Genomic DNA, 16,766 nt, shown 5'->3' on the forward strand with positions numbered 1-16,766 from the left:
CCATTTATTGGCATAACGTCTAGTGGATGGAGCCCTAGCACTCAGAATGGTCTCAGTAACTTCAGGTGAAAACCCAGTGTCCCTCAGTTGGTACCTTTCAGGGGCCAAACATGAAGGTTCCACAGCTCGGGCCGGGGATTAAATATTGTCCCATGCTTGAGACAGATGGTCCCTCCTCTCTGGTATCGCCCAAGGCGAGCCGTCGAGGAGAGATATTATCTCCGAGAACCATACTCTGTTCGGACAACTCGGCGCTATGTTGGCGAACTATGGCTAGAACTCCTGGCAGCAGAGAAACCGGAGGAAACACATACAGGTGCATTTTGGGCCATGTATGCGCCATTGCATCCAGACCCAGGGGGGCTGGGTGACTCAGAGAGAAGTAGAGGGGACATTGCACTTTTGGGAGGCGAAGAGGTCCACCTCTGCTTCATAAAATCTTAGCCAGATTTGTTTCACTACCTCGGGGTGGAGTTTCCATTCTCCTGTTGGTATTTTCTGTCTGGACAGTAAATCCGCTCCCACATTCAGGCATCCAGGGAAATATACTGTTTGAGTATATTTGAGTATGATACCGGAGTGACAGGAGCTTGCCCTGTGCCCAAAGGAAAATCTGCCGCACTAGTCTATTTAGCTGGTGCAACTGCAGACCTCCTTGGTGATTTATGTAAGAGACTGCCGCTGTGTTGCCACCCGCACCAGGACTTGGCAGCCTCTCAGATGCTGGAGAAGTACTTCAGGGCCAGAAATACAGCCATCAACTCGAGATAGCTGATGTGCCAATCAAGCTAATATCTCCCATTCCCCTTGCGCTGGACGACAACTTAAGACCGCTCCCCAGCCCCTCGGGGAGGCATCATTAACAATCTGCGACGGCAAGATGCACCTAGAGTGGGACCCAAGCTGAGGAACCAGGGTCTAAGCCACATAGAGAGAGTACGTAGCCTGTGGCGTGTAACCCTTATCTGCCTTCAGGGATTGGCCCTTGAATGAAATTCCCTGGCTTTGAGCCACAACTGAAATGGTCTCATATGCAAAAGGCCCATAGGGATCACAGAGGACGCAGATGCCATGAGACCTAACATCCGTTGATACTGAAGAACAGTACGATATTGGCCTAGCCTGACTTTGCTCAGGGTATTCTGAATGGTCTCGATTTGAGAGGGAGACAGCTGTGCCCGTATTGTGATCAAATTCCATAAGATCCCTAAATATGTAGTTCTCTGGGCAGGAGAGAGAACTCTTTTCTTTTCGTTGAGTCTCAACCCCAGAGAAACCAGATAAGCTAAGACAAAATTTCTGTGCTGTAATGCCAGTTCTTGCGATTGTGCTAGTATCAGCCAGTCGTCTATATAATAAAAAATGCGGATGCCCCGGAGTCGCAATGGAGCAGTGCACTTTTTGTATGTGCGAGGTGATAAGGCTAGGAAGGCAAATGGAAGAACCCAATATTGGTAAGCTTCACCCCCAAATGCAAACCGAACTTCCATAACACAGGAACTTCCTGTGTTATGTCAGTATTTCTATATGAAAGCATGCATCAATGAGATCGATCGTGGCTAACCAATCGCAATGTTGAATTTGTGATGTGATCGTCTTGACAGTTAGCATCTTGAACTTGAGTGCCTTGACTGAGTTCTTCAAGCCTCAAAGATCCTTCTTGGGAACCAGGAAATATCTATTGTAATAACCTGAATCTCTCTCTGGAAGGGGAAAATGTTCTTTGACCCCGTTGACCAGAAGATATTGCAGTTCTTGTGACAGGAACCACGCTGTTAAAACGCAAAGGACGGTGAATGAATAGAAGGCACAAAGATACGGGAAGTATAGGGTTTCCCCCATGAATGAGATCATGGATGGAGTTCTTCAAAGAAGGGGAGAGACGATGATTTTGTGCTCCCTTTGTCTCTCGCTCCTCAGCCAGATCCATACGAACCTGACGATGCACCTGTGGCACATCTATTTATAGCTCCTGGTACTGGCCCATTCTGATGATCTCACCAACAGAGGCTATAAAGGTTCTAGTCAATTTCATTGACGTGTTGCACACATATTCACAGCTGGTCACTCCTAAAGACATTCCCAAAGCGCTGAATCAAGCGCAGCATTAAGTGTAGCTTTTGAAAGGGAACAGTCATGATTCACTTTGAGTTGGACATGACGTAAATCATAACTTCCAGATCAGTGAGATTATTTCAGTAAATTCTGTGTTGCATGCCGTAAGAGCCATTTGTTCAGGAATTAGACATGTGTGTTTTGCACTACAGATTCAGTACACACACTGCACTCCAGCTGAAAAGCACAGTAGGAAACTGTTACGAGTATTATTATACAGTGTTCTATCCATATTGGTGGAAAAATTCACATTCAAGAACCATAAACAAAACAGAAAATCATTCAAATCATACAGTTCCGAATTAGAATCAGTTCTCGGTTTCCAAGCCTAACACCCATTCTACACCAGACCTGAGTGGTGTGACACAACAAAAGCAAATCACTCTAATTAAAACCAATGATGCTGTCTACACTGGATGCGTAAGTCACGGTGCTCGCGTCACGCCAACAGTAGTTTTTGCACTTACTCCTGCCAATAAGATAATGGAAAAAAAAAGGTTTGGAATGTTCGTTTCAACTCATCTAGTGTAAACAGCCTGAAGCCGTTGTGGTGTGCATCCAGTGTAGACAGGGTGTAAGAGATTTCTAGGTGGTTCCTAGGTAGTAACTTACTGGCCAAATCAAAAGAGCCCACCCACAATTTTCTGAAAACAAAAAAATAAATAAATCAATAGGTTTTTCATTATTTTTACTGCACATTCACCAGGGATATATTAAATATATTAACCAGGCTGAAATTAACCATCAAGTCCTGAAGTGACAAAATTACATAAGAAAAGGTGGAAAAAGTAAACATACTATAACCTAATGAGTCTATTCCCTTATAGACTTCAATTCATCTTTTTATGTGTATCAGCTCCAAAATCTTTAGATGTTCAGATATGAGAGAGGAGCTGAGAGTGGAAATTTTTAAAGCTTGTGTGCTGAACTCCCAAGTCTCCACTCTATTATTTACTCTTTGAGAGAAATCATCCAGTTCTAAAATGAGAGCTGAGAAAGAACAGATCCCTGAATATTTTAAGATATAGACGTTTCAGGGGCCTGGGTTGCTCAGCAAGTAAAGACACTGACTACCACCCCTGGAGTGTTCGAATCCAGGGCATACTGAGTGACTCCAGTCAGGCTTTCTAAGCAACCAATTGGCCCGGTTGCTTGGGTGGGTAGAGTCCCATTGGGGTAACCTCCTCGTGGTCGCTATAATATGGTTCTCGCTCTCGGTGAGGTGAATGGTGTGTTGGTCGTGGATGCTGCGCAGAATAGCGTGAAGCCTCCACATGCGCTACGTCTCCAGTGGCGCTACGTCTCCACGGTAACACTCTCAATAAGCCACGTGATAAGATGCGTGGATTGATGGTCTCAGATGCGGAGGCAACTGAGTTTCGTCCTCCGCCACCCGGATTGAGGCAAGCCAATACGGCACCACGAGGACTTAGAGCGTATTGGGAATTGGGCATCTAAAAAAATAATAATAATGGATGTTTTGCAGTCCCGGCTACCACAAACATTAACACAATGTTCCTTCCTTAAATTACTCATGAAGTTCTTTGATTCTTAACTTTATGAGACTTCACTCAACCATAGTTGAAAAGAGCAGAGGCAACCTGCCCCATGGACTCATTTTCAACCCAATAAAACCATCATATGTCTACCCTGACAAATGACATACAGAAAACAGGTCAACTTATCATCCTTACATCTAGATCTTTATCTTAGCTCTTCTCTGTATGTCTAATAAGAAGCCCAAGTTTAATTGTTGTTGCGTGTCATTTCCTCCCACTGTTCAGTGTCGTGGATGGCCTGTGATAACCTACCAGTCTCCAAACTACTAATTTGCCTAAAAATGTTTCTTACTAGAGCTCTGCTACTTTTCAGCTTATTAGATAAGTTTACACTGAATTTTATTCACAAGTTTTCCTGGCGCAATAAACATTGAGATTTTATTGCCTGATAAAGCAGGCAGTAAACTGAATTTTATTTAAAACTTATATTTGCATTACAGTGATTTTACCATGGTTAACAGGGTGTTGTTAGGCATGACACAAAGCAGAGTATAATGCTGTGTTCATGTCACATCGGAATTACTGTAATTACAAGATGGTAACTTGTAGATTCTACTCTGAGCTGTTCATGTCCTAGGATTTAGGAATTATTCATTTTTATGTCAACACTCATTGCACCAAAACAGTTGTTGTTGTTGATGACAGTGTAGTGTCAAAAAACACTGTATGTTCATTCAGTCATTCATTAAAATTTTTCACAATATTAATTCATTAATTCGCCTCTATATGTTCTTGTAAAATGTTTAAGAACAAAGACAGAACTCCAGATAACACTGGGACAATAAAATGGAAAATCAGTTAACTTTAACTATTGAGGCCGCTGCCAAATTGGTAAAACACCAGCAACAATCATTTGATAAGACAATGTTCAATAAAAAATGACATTAAACAATTAAATAAGCAATTCTTACACCAACTGACGCAGTTCATTAGCCTGTAGATTATTTTTGGTTTCCAACCAACTTGACACATATAAAATTAATTTGATGTGCCACTAATGTAAGTATATCAGCTGTGTATACTTAAAAATGTGCCTCCAATTAGATTTCAAAGTCTCAAAACTATACGATTTATAATAAAATTGAGATCTTGTGATGTACGCTCACTAAGCACTTTATTAGGAACACATGTCCACCTACTTATTCATGCCAATATCTAATCATCCAACCATGTGGCAGCAATGCAATGCATAAAATCATGCAGAAATGTGTCAGGAGCAACAGTTAATGTTCACATCAACCATCAGAATGGGGAAAAGATGCAATCTCAGTTAGAGGTCGACCGATATATCAGCACCTATAACAGATTTCAGGAACTATAGGTTATTGGCAAAAATCCACACCAATAGTTTTCCCCCATTGCGTCCAGTGCTGGAGTGTCTGGGAAGGGTCCGCTGTCGCATACAGTATGAGAGCAGCCTCTAGAGGCGATCACTTCACTGATGCCTTGTGGAGTTTGTTTTGGCACGTGAGACTACACTCAGCATGGAGCAGAACACTTCAGATGCAGATTTAAAACATAAACAATGAAAAGGTATGTATCCAGTACACGTTTTAATATCATTCAAATGTAATTAATTTGTTGACTAGATGTTGCATTAGCAGAGAACAGCAGTATGTTTTACGACAAGGCTGAGAGTACGCTAACATTAAAGCTAACCTCAAGCGGTTAGAACAATGTGACAAAAATACACGCAAGTCCTACACAAATGTTTAAATGTCACGATTGTTACCATCTATTTGCATTAGTTTATATCCGGATGGTCACGATTATGCATTCGTTCGCATCTGATTTCAATAAAAAAAATGTATCCTCACTGTAATACGATGACTTCAGATCGATCAAATTTTTGTCCTAAAAAAAAAGGCTAGACACAGCTCAACAAATACAGTTTAACAGAAAAGCAGGTGTCTCAATATGCTTTTAAAGTTATTTTTAATTAGACACATCATCTAAAAAAAACAGTGCTCCTGCACAAACCAAAACAAACGGAAACAAAGTCATTCATCAAATACGTGTTTACATAGAAAAAACAAATTTATGGTTGTCAACGCGTTTGAAGTGAACAGCCCCTTACAGTTGGTGGAGGTCTTTGGCTGGTGCATCTTGCTCTCTTATAAGCGTTTCTCAGATTAAGCAATGAGTTTAAATGCTTTGTCAGGAAAGATGTTCATCTTGGAAATGTGTCTCAACAGAACCTTGCGTTGAGTTCCATTCTTTTGAGTTCTGTCTGTTTGAACAGCCACTGGCCTTGGCTCATGGTCTGAGCCGCTTCACCACCAAATTCAGGTGAATACCACTGCTATCTGTGAATATTGCTACTCTACATACAACTGTAATAAAAAAACAGTGTGGTATTTCGACATTATTATAAAGCTTGAGTCTGGAGTAGTTGGAATCAGTGCATGTGTATCAACATGTGAACAGTCTATTGAAGCTTCTCCCCCCTCATTTTACTTTTACTTTACATTTGAGAATATGGAATAACAAAAACTTTGTATTTATTTTATGCACATTAGTTCAAAATGAAATGTTCTTTTTTTAACAGCCAAGATATAAATATTCTATGCAATAATATAAAGGTGCTGAATGGTTTATGCATTTATTGCACCCTCTTTTGGACTAAGGAAACAACGTCAATTGAAAAATCAACTGACTTTACAATGTGAATATTAGTTCATATATATTCATATTTATTTAATTTAAAAAAGTACAATACATTTTCATGGTTCAGTCAGCACTTTTTATTTTTGTAATAAAGTTCAGCACTTTATTACTTTGAGTGTTATTTTTTCAATCGGTTAACTAACCGGTTATCGGCAGGTACTGCCCAACTTTGCTATCGGTATCAGTCAAATCCACTATCGGTCTAATCTCAGTGATTTTGACCGTGGCGTGATAGTTGGGGCCAGATGGGCTGGTTTGAGTATTTCTGAAACTACTCATCTACTGGAATTTTCATGCAAAACAGCCTCTAGAGTATATTCAGAATAGTGCCAAAAACCAAAAACCAGGCCATCCAGTGAGCGGCAGTTCTTGGCACAGAAACGCCTCGTTGATGAAATAGGTCAACGGAGAATGGCCAGACTGGTTCGAGCTGACAGAAAGGCTATGATAACTCAGATAAAACCTCTGTACAATTGTAGTGAGCAGAATAGCATCTCAGAATGCACATGTCAAACCTTGAGGTGGATGGGCTACACAGCAGAAGACCACGTCGGGTTCCACTTCTGTCAGCCAAGAACAGAAAGGTGAGGCTGGAGTGGGCACAGGCTAACCAAAACTTGACAGTTGAAGATTGGAAAAAAACGTAGCATGGTTTGATGAGGCACACAGATGGTAGGGTCAGAATTTGTCATCAACATGAATCCATGCTCCCAACCTGCCTTGTGTCAAGAGTCCAGGCTGGTGGCATTGGCGTAATGGTGTAGGGAATGATTTCTTGGCACGCTGTGGGCCCACTAACAACAATCAGTCATTGCTTGAATGCCACGGCCTATTTGAGTATTGTTGATGAACATGTGCATCCCTTCATGTCCACGATTTACCCATCTTCTAATGGCTAATTCCAGCATGATAATGCACCATGTCATAAAGCAAATTGGTTTCATTAACATGACATTGAGTTCACTGTTCTTCATTGGCCTCCCCAATCACCGGATCTGAACTAACTAACACCTTTTGGATATGGTATAACGGGAGATTTGCATCATAAATGTGCAGCTGAGAAATATTGTGGAATCTGTGCCACAAAGAACTGAGGCTGTTTTGAGAGCAAAGTGAGGCCCTATCCAGTGTTACTCTAGTGTCCTAATAAAGTGCTCCTATACTAACAACTCTATAAGCCCAAACCAATGAAGAAGACAGTGTGATATGAGTAAAATAGACAGAACAGAAACATGCCAGAGCAAGTGTGTTCTCCTAAAGCTGGGCTCTCTCTGACTGAATGGTTGTGTGTGCAACGTCTATAAAGGTCATTCTTGGCTTCCTGTCAAAAATTATACCCTCATTAAACCGCCATGTTACCACCTGAGCAAATACCACAGTGGCATACAACAAATCTCCATAAAGTTTTTATGGCAGTTCAGTCTATAAATGATAACAAAAGAGAACGAATGTGAGAATAAGGAAGATCTCACTCAGACCTTGAACTTATTTGACAGTTCTGAGAATGCAACTGGCTGGCAGATTAACTGGTATACTACTAAAAGTAAAACAACTGTAGGGCTCAACAATTAGGATGACCTGATGGACCGGACTCAATGTGAGAGAATTTCGAGCCAGAAAATCAAAAACTTTGTAAATTATTTGTCATTCTTTTTTCTTTTTTTTTTTAAAGAAAACTTAACATTCATTGAAAACATACACATGACATATAAAAATACATAGCTGAGGTTTATATATATATATATATATATATATATATATATATATATATATATATATTAGGTGTCAATGAAAATGTTGGCAGGGCAAGTAAAAAATATGAACTACTGGGACAGTAGAAAAAAAAATCTGTTGAATCTTACAGTTGTCAGAACTATAATGAAAGACAAATACATAAAACTCCAAGCAACTAGTGCATAAAGCTAACAAATTCAAGCATTCGTGAGAATGTGTGGACAAAAGTACATGTGTAACTGTTCCCCACAGTTTATTTGCCCTTGCCAAATGACCCACATTTATCACCCAAAGGAACTAAGAACTCTTTTATTTTTGGCTACATCTTCATAAACTTGGTGATCCCAGAGGCGAAACACTCCCAGCGAGTAATTATCTTCAGCTCCCAGAAATTAGGTGAGGCCTGAAATCTACTACAGACTGCTTCTGTGATCATCCTTTACACTTCTTTCATCGTACAACAATAATGATCTTGCATGAAAACATGGGTCAGTGTCAGCCCTCGTCTTTGGCATGCATCATTCTTGATACAATCAATTTCTTTTCCAATTAAATTTCCTTGAACGTCATGGGCTAGATAATTGATCAGCAATTACAAAGCATACATAGGTTGTCTGTCTGTTTCCAAGAACTCTTGATTATCAAGGTAATCTCCTCAATGACTGAATACAATTCCAACCAGTTTTGCTACTATGGCATCCTTCTGGCAAATCCTCCTGGCAAAAAGAACTTGCTTTGCCTTGGCCCTGCTGGGAAATTCAGCCAAAGCCTGCTTTAAAGGTGGCATGACATACTCTTGACATAATTTTATTATCTTCCCTGTGGTCCACTGATAATGTTATGCAAAACAGACCACAAAATGGCACCACGATATGCAGAAAAGGACAGCGAACACCCCTCTGCTCAACTTTTGGGCCAGTTGCTCTGTAAACTCCCAGGCCGATTTCTCTTCCCAGTCCAGCCCTGGCCTAGGCTATCACAAAAATAGCCGGTTATTTTTCGTTACTGATGTTTTCATCAGTCAGCTTGTCCGGTCTGGCAAGAAAAATTATCTTTCACTTGCCCCTTCAAACATCCACTTGTCCAGGACAAATGGACAACCATTAATGCCGAGCCCTGAAATCATGGTTTTGCAATCGGGTCAATAGTATTTTTAATAGACCCATCCTTCAATAACAGTTTCATTGCAAAGCTTGAATCATATAATCAACTGGTCTACAAACAATCTATGCTGATATGAGCCACAAAATGGAAGAGGGATGACATTTCTCTCAGATTCCTCATCACATATATAAACGTAAAGTTAAACGAAATAAGAAAAGAAGTACTGTGTGAAGTACAATAGGAGTACAGTTCTAGCTAGATGAAGTTGGTCAATAACTAGTCCAAACTGTTTTAGGTGGTTGGTCAACTGATCAAAATGTTTGTGGAGTCAAAATTCACCTAGTAAACCATCTTGTTTAACCTGGTCTAGGCAAGACACTGTGAATTCGGCAACAGTAGGTCAAAATTTCCTCTGCAGAATCTGGTCTATGCTTACCAAAATTCGAACCACTACCCCCAATGGCCATAGCGGGAATGTATGGGCACATACTATATTATCTTGGCAAAATGTCCACAGAGTGATGCCAAAAGCAAATAGAATAGTCACAGGAATGGATATTTTATTAATCATATGCCCTAAACCAAACCCCAACCCAAAACTTAATGGTCAGTTGAGTAAAATGTTTTATTTTCAACACTTTAGACAAGTAATTTAGATTTATGAAGTCAGTTGAATCATGAGTGCTATAACAGCAGACTGAGTTCAGACAGCCTAAAGTAAGATTTGTTTAATGAATTTTGGCAGTCTGTCCACTTACAAATGGCATGTGAAAAATATTTTACAGTACCTACGTTTACATGCAACCAAATAATCAGTTTAAAATCCGACTGATAGCTCAATCAGATTGAAAAACCTTCATGTAAACACCTCAATCTGGAAAAATAATGATCAGATTGACCTTGATTCTATTTAAATTTCTATCAGATTGAAAGGGGTGTAGACCTAAAATAATCAGTTTAAAAACAAAAATATTAGCCATGTAAAAAATTGCATCAAATAACTTTCACAATCGGATTCTATATATTTATATATTTCACCATAAGTGGTTTAATGAGGAATAAGGTTTATTAATATTCACAAGAAATTAGGTTATGATGTATATGCTGTGTATGAAGTTATGAAGATGCTAATGGGCACATATCCATATAGTCACATTTTTATTGTATGCCCTTGCTTCAATATAGACCACTTGATTATCTAATCAAAATAAAAAAAATATGCATTGAAGTGAGGACAAAAATATGGCTGAATATTGTGACAACAGGAGGTGTCAGTGATTGTTTTTGTTGCTGTTTTTGTTGCTGTTGCTGTTATACTGTAGAACTAAACCGTTCTATCTGCAGAATCCTCCAGCGCCAGCCACAGAGGAACACATATGAATACAAAACAGTATAAACAACTATCGGCAAACTACTGATAGTTTCAAAAAACACTGATTAATCTGTAAAAGCGATATCGGCCTACCTCTACTCTGTTCAACATCTATTCCAAACTGAAGGAAATCCAAAACATTATTTGCGGAAATTGGGCATACCATTTGTGGAATTGAGCAAACAATTTTCTTAACATGGTGGTACAAGCACTTGAAGGACGTTTTGTAGTACAAAAATGAAATGGAATGGAATTACATTCTCACTGCCTGATGAATTCACACCTCGCCATCAAGCTATTAACATGCAAATGTCTTATTCTATCACCATCCACATGTGGAAATTCTTCATGCTACAGGATTGCTGTGAGCTGCCAGGTTTAGAGAGGGTACCAACTGTGAGGGCTGAGTGAATTAAAAAAGTATGCACAACACCCAGGTAGGCTGTATTTTAAATCGACTCACACATAAAGCTAGTTTACCAAAATGTCAACATCACACAATACAACATTTTTAAATGACCTGCTATTTCCATTTTTTCCCTTTGACCATAGGTACCCTGTAAATGTCATGGCAAACTGTTTTGTGCAAATTATGTTTGTGCATATCATCTATATATGAGGCTACATTTACATATCCTGCAATTCTGACTTGATTCCAAATGAACCCAGCTGAGGTCACCTTCTGCCTTGAGCCAGACAGTCTCATCCACAGCTGGTGAGCAGCAACAATGCAGATTTTGATATCACTGAGGAATGGTGACTGACTAATGAGAAAGCATGGTATCTTATTAAGGTACAACATTTAGGTAATAGCCAAATCAAGAAATCCAGAGGGCGTAATGCCTGCTTGTGGTAAAAACATTCCATTAAGCCATAATGGCAACACAGATACTAATCAGGAAGTGAGTGGTCAAAATAATGAATAATGCCTTATCTGTCCAACAAAAAAGAAGCAACATCGGCATCCCTAGTCATGTTTTTTTCCGTCATCAAATCTTTCCACCTTGTGAATGCCGTAACAATGTTTATTCTAGTTTTCTACATTTGCCGATCTTTCTGTCTTCTTGCTTCTGACCCTTTTCGCTTCTTTGGCTGTACAGCTACTGAATCTCCTGTTGCCCCTGCTTCCAAAGCATGATAATAAATATGTTCCAATGTGTTCTTAACGTTCTTTGCATCACCAAACAACACTGCGCTATGCATAGCCAAGCGTATCTACATAGGCAGCAGCCAATAAGCATGAGGAATCTTTTCTTCAACGTTTAGTGAAACACAGCAGACCATGGAATTTCTACACGGTGAAACACATTGAATGGGGTGACCCATACCATGTATAATAAAAACACTTTTTTATAGAAAACTATTATGAGTATAGTCTTAATCTCATTTATCTCCGTTTCCAGGTCAGGTATGGGATTAAAATGGGAGGACCAGGATGAGTTATTAAATGTTCGATACGTCAAGCTATTTTCTTTGATAATAAAGTGCTAGTTTGCGACAAATGTTACAAACAATAAAAATTACAGTAAGCAGTCTCCAATCCTGCTTTAACACATGCATATACATTCTAAACTCAACCATGTCAACTTTAGTTTCCATTGTCTTCTTGGAATGTAGGCTACAATCATAGTTTGCACGGCCCTCTAGCTAACCACTAGCCTGATGATTTTTGTAAGGAAATATTTAATAATAAATATTTAATATTATAACTACGTTTAAATGTTTGCATGACAATGATCATCTTTTTTCTGATCCCTATGGTTGTACTTTATGGTTAGTCTCAGCTTCCGACGACACACCAAAAGTCTGTTCGCTGACGATCTGATTAATATATTGCAAACAAAACTGGAAATTACTTTCTCAATCTGGCAAGCTCTTGTGCAAGTTGTGTTTACAAGGTACTAAGCTGATATAATGTTCACTTTTGAGGATAAAATAATCACAGTGTCAGTGCCATCATATATTTGTTAAAAACACTCCTAGCCAAGAGCAGGAGTTAATATTCCTCTCTGGACTAGCCAATTCTGATTGGTCAATCGTGCCATCCAGCAGTTTGATATTTCTGAGTAATGACAGCACATTCGGGAATAAAGTGATATTTCACATGGCATCAGGGTTCTGTGTTCATCTTTTCTACTTCTCGTATCACACTGTGATCTTTACAAGTAAGCTAAAACAAAAACTTCAACTCAAATACATATTTCATGTTCATTTATTTATTTAATTGGCAAGTATTGTGTAATTGTCATGGGATCAATGGAAAGGAGGAGGCGAGAAATATAAATAATAGTTTAACGATAAACTTAAAAGACAACATAAACACACATGAACGGACATGACGGTCCGTAAGCGATCTCTCTCTCCCGCACGATCCCCTGCAGTCGACCTTTATCCCTAACGGTGGCTTAATTAGCCTAATACGGGACCGGGTGTGTAGGATCACGACCCGGCTCTGCCCTCCGCCCTGCCACAGTAATAAACAGAATAATGAGCAGTCAGATGGTCATTTTCACAAAATACTGTAAACCTCAATAGAACTCTGATGCAAGGTGGAATTTAGCAGTTTCTATAGACTCTGTGGTCTCTTTCTAAAATTCTGTAATTTCAACAGAAATCATTATTTCATGTCCATTTAGTTATTTATTTGGTAGACTGCAGTGTAATAAGTGGGATAATCTAAAGTCGTTATTGCAAAATAAACCACTTCAGGGTGATACAAGACCCCTCCACTCCACGTCAGGGTCCTGACCACCCTGTCGAGGTTTATTTTGAGATAATGACAGGCTGAATGCAGATTATCCCTTACTTGTTTTCTGTTTTATGTCTATCAGATAGTCTGTACTTATTACTTTTGGATGGCCAGAAAGTTTCTGATTACAAAGTATTCACCATTTACTGTTTTTTCTAAACAGCTGTTCAAAGAGACATAAAAACAAGACGAACTGTGTAAAGCAATGTACATGCCAGTCAAACTGTCTTTTTCTGTTTGATTTAGGAATGCAGCGATCCGCTCTGATACTGATTTAAGTCTTTTATTTTACTCTAAATCTCTGAAAGTCACATGATGTTTAGTTTCACTCTTGCATCTGAATGTGAAAGTGGATATTTAGTGTAAAAAATGACTTTTGATCTGTTTCTCACACACCTGTCATTTCGCTTCTGAAGACATGGACCACTGGAGTCTTATGGATTACGTCTATGTTTCCTTTATGTCATTTTTCGAGTTACAAAGGTTTGATCAACATGTACTTGCATTGTATGGACTTACACAGCTGAAATATACTTCTAAAAATCTTTTTTTGAGTTTTGCTGAAAAAAGAAAGTCATACACATCTGGGATGGCATGAGGGTGAGTAAATGATGAGAGAAATTTCATTTTTGGGTGACCTATCCCTTTAATAGGCTACACATTTACATTAAAATAATTTATAGTTAAAGGTTTGTGTTTCTTTACATATTAAAGAGTACCCCCAAATAGAATCACAGTGAGAGGTATTCGTAACTGATTAGTCTAGGTATGCAGTTCTTGGCCAAGATAAGCTGTGAAGTGGACCAGTCACCAGTCCTTACCATATGCCATTTACTCAAAGGTCTGGCTAAGCAACACAACTTTTTTGTTTACCTTTAGACCATTCAAACCATCATTAGCCTGACTTATCCTTCTGAAGGACACACACTGAAAGTAATCATTCAGAAAATCTATTTATGGTGTGGAAAGACCAGTGAATGGCCTAAATTGGGATTGTCTTTCTGATTATTTCTGATTGTTATGAGTAACACATTTATCTAATCTCTGTATGTTTTACTGTTTCTCTGGTGACATTACAACACCGTATGCCACATACAGTGCACAGGCCATTAATGTTCTTGCCTAAGTATAGACCGACCCCACCCACTTCAATTCTTTTGGAAATATGAGTGCACATAATTGCTCTTCATTCAAGAATAAAATGCAGGAAGGGGCTTGGCATTCAAAAAAGGACAGCAGATATAAGGCAAAGGGTACATTTGCTGTTAATACATCAATTCAACCTAAGATAACCTAATGAAAACAGACCTCAGTACTTGCATGCATAAACCCGTCTCTCTCACTTCTCATTAACACAAGTAAACTAACATTTTTCCAAACTCTACTTATCAAAGTTAAATACACACCTCCCAGTGGATTGGACCTTTATGATTTGCCATATAAATGATACATTTGACCGAGTATGGCTAAAACCAGTATCTGTCTAAAACCTGTTAGAACCCAGATTATGTGTTTACATTACCACAATAAGCCGTGTTCTTCGGGAGAAGCCGAGGTGTGTTTAACCGCTTTCTCTTAATCCCTTAAACGGCATAAGGAAATCAGTGTTCTTGTTTAGATTACGTTTTAGAATACAGCTTTCTGTAAAAACCCTGGAATAAACCATTTTCTTAATGCATATAAATGTGGTCACTGAGTGTAACTGTCAAACACACATAAACCCTTTCTGTAAAGCACTATAAAGTTTAAGCAAAAACAAAACAAAAACATGTAGTGGAACAAAACATATAGAAAATACTTTATATCTGTACTTATGAAAGATATACAATATTTATTCATATGTTTGGTCATAACTACGAGGCTGAAACTCAACAATGATAATATAAACATACAAGGCACAGTATGTCTTGCAATTATGATAATGCAATTCATACAGCCATAAAAACAAAACCTGGCCAAACACTAGAAAGGTGCATTTATCATATGCAATTTAGCCTATATTTCTGGTAATTTAATACATCCATCTTCTGCCTTCTATTGAGGGTCAAGGGTCCAGCAGTACACTGAAAATAATAGCAACCTGCAATTGCTACCATATGTTATTTCTAACTGATCTAACCCTTAAAATTAGATTTGTTGAAGTAACCTGATGTATTCATGTTGATTCAGTGACGTTAAACCTTCAAACTCCAAAATCTTGAATAAAACCAGTTGATTTAGACGTTATCAGGTTAGGTTTGAATTTTTTAGTGTACACTGTAAAAAACGTTTAATAACCAAAAATGCACTTCATTTGCTAACATCTAAATGAACAGTTTTTTATTCAAGTCAATACAATTTTTATAATCTGACTACACTAACCAGAAAAAATAGGTTACACCAACCAATGTAATTTGTTTGAGTTAAATCAAGTAGAAATAGATCATGGAGGTACCACAACTGCAGGTTACCACTTTTAACAGTGTACAGTAGTGCGCTTACCTGAGCAGGCTGATTTTTGAGAATTACACAGTATGCGCGTGCAGCAAATATACTGTCTAGATAGACAGCTGACACAATTTTGAGTTACAGCCAAATTGAATGTGACGTTAACATATGGTAAAATAATAACAGTACACATCCATCTTAAACATCAGTCGGGTAAACAAATCTATCTTATGAGAACAGCACATCCAGGAAGAAAGTAGAGTTTGCCGTTACAGCTATATGCAGACAAAAAAAGCACTGCCAAATCAAATAAAATAGAGCTTTTATCATACATTAAGCTGGCTGACATGGACATATTGCTGCACAAATCCTTTTACATTACTGAAAGTCGATATAGTGCCGTCTAAAACGAATACTGTGCATAAGAAACCTTTTAGTTCAAGACAGATGCATCCATAAACATGGATTGTTGCACGATTATTTTACCTTATGTCGTCATGTAGATTTGCAGGCTGATATAAGAATCAGCTGATCCGTCCGTCGCGTTGTGAAGACGCCATTAGTATATGAGCATTTCCTAGTGCTGTGCAGTAAAGACAGTGTGTCTCTGTGTATATCTAGCTGTCGCTCAAAAGCGAAAGCTCAACACTAGCGCCCTCTGTTGGCCTCAATACAGTACAAAAACAATTACGATACCCTAACAGACTTGATTCCTAGGACTATTCATCCACTATTTATTGTATAGGCCATATACATACATATATGACCTGACCAGAGCGCTGAGGGTGGTGCAGAGCCCGAGGGAGGCGTGACAATGACAAAATAAATAAAAATAAATTTTGAAATAAATAAAATAAATAAATAAATAAATAAAAAAATATAAATATATATATATATATATATATATATATATATATATATATATATATATATATATATATATATATATATATTATTTTTTATTTTTTATTTATTTATTATTTTATTTATTTCATACATTCCATCTACTACTGCTCCTTCTACATGGTTGATGGACCTT

The 16,766-nt window shown here is 38.4% G+C and overlaps 1 protein-coding gene across 3 annotated transcripts in view; it reads right to left on the reverse strand.

The window, feature by feature from the left end:
* The window catches only part of LOC127662571 (probable E3 ubiquitin-protein ligase RNF144A-A), a 54,035-nt gene extending 37,729 nt beyond the window's left edge, over positions 1-16,306 (reverse strand). For 2 of the 3 annotated variants that reach the window (XM_052153817.1, XM_052153815.1), the window contains exon 1: positions 16,214-16,306. The gene's annotated coding sequence lies outside the window, so the exon portion shown is untranslated. Of the gene's footprint in view, positions 1-15,781; positions 15,991-16,213 lie in introns of those variants that run through there. The other variant, XM_052153816.1, reaches the window with a different exon arrangement.
* Between the last annotated feature and the right edge of the window lie 460 nt (positions 16,307-16,766).

Source organism: Xyrauchen texanus, chromosome 22, assembly GCF_025860055.1.
Source record: "Xyrauchen texanus isolate HMW12.3.18 chromosome 22, RBS_HiC_50CHRs, whole genome shotgun sequence".
Lineage (NCBI taxonomy): Eukaryota > Metazoa > Chordata > Actinopteri > Cypriniformes > Catostomidae > Xyrauchen > Xyrauchen texanus.